The sequence below is a fragment of the Ascaphus truei genome, chromosome 2 (assembly GCF_040206685.1).
Source record: "Ascaphus truei isolate aAscTru1 chromosome 2, aAscTru1.hap1, whole genome shotgun sequence".
NCBI classification, from domain to species: domain Eukaryota; kingdom Metazoa; phylum Chordata; class Amphibia; order Anura; family Ascaphidae; genus Ascaphus; species Ascaphus truei.
The window spans coordinates 330,754,804-330,761,320 of record NC_134484.1 but is presented as its reverse complement, the minus strand read 5'-3'; positions in this window follow the sequence as shown (position 1 = coordinate 330,761,320).

Sequence of the window (6,517 nt, the reverse complement as noted above, 5' to 3'; positions counted from 1 at the left end):
GCCTGGCTGAGGGGAGAGCCTGGCTGAGGGGAGAGCCTGAACTCCCTGTTGTGTGCCTGGGATTTAGGACTATTGTGTTTGTTGCAGACGTATGCCATTTACTTTCATTGCTTTATTCTCTGTGCAACTACAACCTGCTTCCATGGTAAGGGAAATAAAGCACTTTTCATTGCAAGAAAGTGGTGTGTAAGCTCTTTTCTGACCGTATCGACACGGCCACTCCATCACAGTTATAAAATATATAAAAATGTACTGATTTTGTTTATTTGGAAATTAATTATGAATTGTATTTTTCTTCGTGGACTCTGAATGGGGGAGTGTTTGTTAATCAAGTATTTTCTCTAGCCTTATCCCAACCTTCCCCATGTGACAGGAACAATAAATATAAGGTGAGGGATAAGAGAGGGTTTTGCCAGAGCAAACTCTTGTTGAGCACACACTGAAATCACACAAAAGGGAGTAGCCAGAGGAAATCAAACCCCTCCCAAGTCTGTGCTTGCCTTTGTGGATTCTCTTTTTTTTCACTCCCCCCAGGTATTTTCTGGAGAATACGGATGGCAGCATGAGACAATTATTTTACAACAAAGACAATTACAACTACAGTTGAAAGAATTCCCCCCCACCATTTTTCACTTCACACAAATAATCGTGTGGTATGTATGCATGTATATCTTTATTTATATAGCGCCATTAACGTACATAGCACATCACACCAGTAATACACGTGACAATCATATAATGTGTTATACATCAATCACCACAGGTGCTTACTATCACTAGCCTAATTAAATCTCTTTTTAAGGTGCATGTTTTACTGCCCACTGTACCACTCCCAGTTGAAGGCTAAGGCCGAAACGCGTAGGAGCAGGTCCAGTTGGCAGGATCCCCTGTTTTGTCCCCCCCTTGGGACACTTTGATGTGCTTTGAGCTCTGCTCCTTGATTCCTCTTCAGACCTTGCTGAGTACCTGACATAAGGTGAAGTATCTATTTATTGCTATAGCAGACTAAGGTGGGCTTTTCTGTGATTATCCATGCATGTACACTGTGCATTTGCTGATTTTACACTGTTATATACTTGTCCCCTGAATTAGGGAGACAGTAGCAATTTGCTACGCACTGTATGAGCCACCTTATGCTACCACTTAGTTGTGTCTGTTGATAGCTTTGTATTATCCACCTTGTCAGGTACTCTGTCAGTACTCATTTGTCTATTTAGACCTTTTGATTTGTCCTTCAGGGTGACTCCCTGATTAGAGTTTAAATCAAGTTTGCACTACTCAGGGGATCCATGCCGTGTTTTAATTTCTTCTGCTTCTAATTTTACTTTATGTTCTGTGACATTTTCTAATAAACATTTGGTTTTGTATTGTGAGGCATACTTGAGTGCTTTTATTGGGGCTCTTTTTCTTTCTGCAATATCTTTATTTATATAGCGCCATTAACGTACATAGCACATCACACCAGTAATACACGTGACAATCATATAAATAATAAGTACAAATAACACATAATGGAAAGAAGTGCTTCAGATATTAAAGTGACATTTAGGAAAAGGAGTCCCTGTTGTGTTGCAATTGCAAGCCAATTACATTAAGAAGTTATTGTCACAAAAATTAGATTGCCCCTGCACTGGGAGATATATGATTGGAGATTTAAGACTGTCAGCTGTAGGAAAGTATTATGGCACAGATTTAATAAATGGTGCTTAGACTGATTCAAATGAATGGTCCTTTAAGCAACATTGCCTTTACCCCCCCACCCCCCCACCGGTAGAAAGCAGGGGGTCACCAGGCTGTGTTAATTTCAGCTCCAGAGACCCTCTGTTCCTCGAGATACTTACATGTAAATGGGCTGCCAGTATCTCCCTGCTGTTTAAGGGTCCCGCATCACGCAGGCCAATAGGAACCACAAGGGATGAATTTGTGGCTTCTTATTGGCACACGAGATGCAGGACCTTTAAACCGCCATATTCGGTTCCCAGCCAGCGCTGCTACCGGCGCCCCATACGGAGATAAGTATCTCAGGAAGCAAGGGGTCCATGGAGCTGAAATAAACGCGGTTCAGCTCTAAGACTTCAAACATTCTCAAATAAATAAATTTAAAAAAAACAGGCGGTAAGAGTTCTATAACGTGTGCTATGGGTTAATACTATTTAGTCAATGTTGGCAGATGTGCCAAAAAACAAGGCACAATAGGATGTATGCGCTATAGAGTAAGGGATGAGCCAGGACAAAAACTCACATTCACAAAGGTTTGTTAACATCCTCCTTTTGTGCTGTTTTTCCACTGAATCATGAGTAACTTTGGCGCCCAGTGCTGGCTCCAGCTCCAGAACACTCAGTAACTCATGTCCCTTTGGCAATGTATTGGATAATAAGCAACAGCAAGTGAATGAGGGAATCGCAACATGGCTGGAGCACACAGATTGGGACAGATTTAGGAATCTGATGATTCAAGCCGATTGCCTTCAGCAACCATTCATTTCATTTAGGAATTTAAGATGCTGAATCAAAGGGTCTTGGACATTGCATTCAATGAGGCTATATACTCCTTCAGCTAACTGGTAAACTAAGTCATGGGTACAAATAAGAAAATAGTAACCTGTTTGTATTTTATAGGCATGTTCATGGAGAGGGAGATGGAGAATAATTAGTTCTACTTACAGCAGACTATTTAAATATTTTTTTTTTAATGTTACAAATTACACCCATTGATGTGCAAAAAAGACAATATTCAAATATCCTCCTTTTGAAAAAAAAAATGAAGCTGCAAAAACATGATCATGTTTGTAGCCACTGAACCATAACAGGAAGGCTGCCCACATTTCATGGCCATTTTCCTATAGCAAGTACTGTATATATTTATCTTTGTTTTTTTCACTGACAAAACAAATGGTATTCAGAACGATTATTTTTTTGGGAGCTGCATGTATTAATGTCTGTATGTGAATGCTCATACAGCAAATTGTTTATATAATACAAATATGTTTTAATATTTTGCTTTATATATGTTAAGTACAGTCATACATGATTTGACAAAATAATTTTCCTTTTTTATTTTTTCAAGCCGTTCTTGATGGAAATGCTGTTGCAGTTCGAACTGAACTGGGAGAACATATTTTTAACTGGGACAGACTATTTTTCCTTCCTTATCTGTGCTGTACTTTGAAGCCAGTAAATTGCTTGATAGAAGACTATGGTTTTTAATCATTTTGTGTGTGCATTTGATCTGGAAGCAAAGCATGTGAGAACAATTCACCAGCTTTACAGTTTAAAACTACATGCTGTATAAGACTTAGTCCATATTTGTTTATATCAGCTAGATTTTTGACAAATAATAGGTAACATTTTTGCCCTCATTTAGCGCACTTTTAAGGATCTTCCCCGTGGTTCTATACATCAAAACATCCAAGGATCTTCTAAGCAACTTTTGTTATATTCCATATACTCTACACGACGGCAATAATAGCATTAGACTACAAAGGTCCCCAGGAATGTGGCTAGAGTCCTGAACAGCTGACCCATTGTGTTTTACTACTTTGCTGACACTGGGCTATGACATTTCTTGTGACTTTAAGACCTTATGAAGAAGGTTTCGGGTTCTTCCCATCAAAGCAATATAAAAGTCAGAGCTTTGGGATGGCGTAGGGTTGTATTCATTTCCTTATAAATGTCACCCTGTTGTTTTTTAATATGTTCCTTTTCACTCTATATTTATTTATTAATAGCATCGTTTTCGCAACACATTTTTTTTTTAAATTAATGATGACTTTTATACACAGGACTAACAGAGAATACAAAGAGAACATTTTCTTCTAAAGTTGTGGCTACCGTTAGGAACAAATAAATAAATGGCAGGAAGGGGTTAAATATGGATAAAACTATAATGATCAATGTACTTTAAAAAAAATTAAAAAAGCAAAAGTATTTTAATTCATATTTAAATACTTAAAAGGTCTATTGACAGTGTCGATTCTGACATAGAGGTGTTAGTGTCTATAAATGTTTTCTCCAAAATCCAATTGATAGCATGTTCAGATAAACAAATTGTGTTAGTTATAGGGCCAACTTGGTTACTTATTCAAAACAATGTGAAGCAGCTTCCCACTGGGAAGTGATCAGCTACATTCAAATGAATGGGACTCAGATCTTTTCCAGCACTGCAAGTGACCTTACAGTATACTGAATAAGGGCCAAGGAGGGTTTTTACCAAGACAAATACATTAGAAAACATAAAGGAATTAAAGCAACTACCAAGTCTCAATTTACTGTACATTGTCTACAAACACTGCTTAAAAATGTAAAAAAGATGTAAAAACACTATGCCATTAAACATACTATTGCATACACGCACATACACTCAAGGGGTACTGTATGCATATATCAAAAAAATGCACCAGATTTAATGAAGCGAAAAATCCTAGTGCTTCATATGGGACATGTTACTTTAATATACTGTATGTGGTGCTGTTTTTTCCCCCCAGTTTTGCAGCTGGGGAAATTTGATAAGCCCTTACGGTATCATTGCCACAGGCAGATTTTGGTTTTACCAATCAATGTAATGCATTTGTCACTATTTCGTCTTTGCAGGGCTGTAATGCAAAACACTGTACTACATTTATCAGAGAGAAATAAATCCACAGCAGATCAGCTGTGTTCATTGCTCCCATATTTCAGTATAATGTGTTCCTTAGTTATAGCCAGTGCTGTTTGTTTGTTTGATTTTTTGCACTATTATGGCACAGATTTTCCAACAGGGGACGTTGATAATGAAGTCCCCCATGTGCTTTTCTTTCTTGCTTTATCTTAAAAGCCTTACTGAAATCATTATCTCATTTCCTGAGCACGGTACTCACCCCAACATATCCTTACCGTTTCCAATTAATCCTCTATCAAAAAAACGTGTTCCCTCTCCTCAGGTTTACCCCTGCAGTGCTGCAACGTAGAGACATAAAATACAGTGATGTAGTGCATTGCATTACACGGCCTTTCAGCACTGAAGGAGTTCATAAAATAAGTGGCTGGTCTTTATTTTATAATGAACCCTATTACCCAAAAGCAGTTTAACCAATGCCCTCAAACCTCAGGAAATGAAAGACTACTGTATCTCTGTGTCCCCTCTCTGTTCCTGTCTGTAATAGTTGATCAATTCCATGTTTGTTTATGTATTGTATATATAATACAACCAAGAGACAAACTTGAACATTTCTCATCTGAAGCAATCACCTAAACTTAAAACAAATCAGTGCATGGTTGTTATTTTCTCTCTTTGGAATCCCCTTTTTCTCTCTCACCCTTCAAGTGACACAATCAGAATGGAAGGACAACGGTCTGCCTGCCATATTGCTCTATCCCAGGCTGAATGGATTTTTTGAAGATCGTAGGGCCATATTTACTAAGAAAAGCTATTTCATAAGAAACCTTACATGCTGGAAGACACCTTCGTCTCCCATAAAAGTGTATGGGCCATATTATTATTGTTCACTTATAAAGAGCAAACATATTCTGCGTTTACTAAGCAGTGTTACTCCTTAAGTCACCTTCCGTGCAGGAAGACCCCTTACAACCCATTCACTTGAATGCACTGTAGGGTACTATATTTATTAGCCTGTGCTGGAAGGGGTTTTATGCTTAGTAAATATATCGCTCTCTCCCTAAGGCTGCGGACATGGTGCCACAGCCCATGCGGAGACGCACGGAGGCTGAGGGAAAGCGGGTGCTTTCCCTGGCCATAGTACACGGGCCGTGGGGGGTGTTCCTGGGGGCGTTCCAATTGACGTCACGGAGCCGGTTCTTCCTCATTGGGCGAACCGCTCACGTGACCGCCCTGTCGGGTGAGAAATCAGTTTTAACTGTATGCGAACACTGTCTTAAGGCAGTCTGTTCGCTCGGTCTGCCTTTGTATGGACACAGCCTTAGAAAGTATCAAGAAATTTAAAGAGGAGCCTGCATGGATATGGAAGGAGGATATTGACGATCTGTTCTTTGTGTGGACAGGTACTGAGGACCAGTTATTGTCATTTTTTGATTATTTACACAATCTCCCTTCTCCTGTACAGCTTACTAATGTCTGGAGCTCTAAGCAATTATCCTTTCTAGACGTCCTGATTTCCCAAGAAAATGGTGAGTTCCACACAGACCTTTACAGGAAAGATACTGACAGAAATGCCCTGTCAGTCACCATCCCCCATCCCTCATCAATGCCCTACCTTTCTCACAAAAAGTGAGGATTTCTAGGATCACTAGTCGACAGGACAAACTAGCACCGGCCATGGATGACCTTCGTGAAAGGTTCACTAAAAGGGGATATACCCCGGCAGTGCTTGATGCAGCCCTTAACAGAGAGGTGATTCCTAATAGGGCGACTAAGGATGAGAAACGCATTGTATTTTCCACCACATACAATAGGGCCAGTAATTTTGTCAGATTTACTATCCGGAAACATTGGCACCTGCTGCAGAATGATGAGGTGTTAGCAGCTAGTTGTCAGACACCCCCCTTGATCGCTTATAGGAGA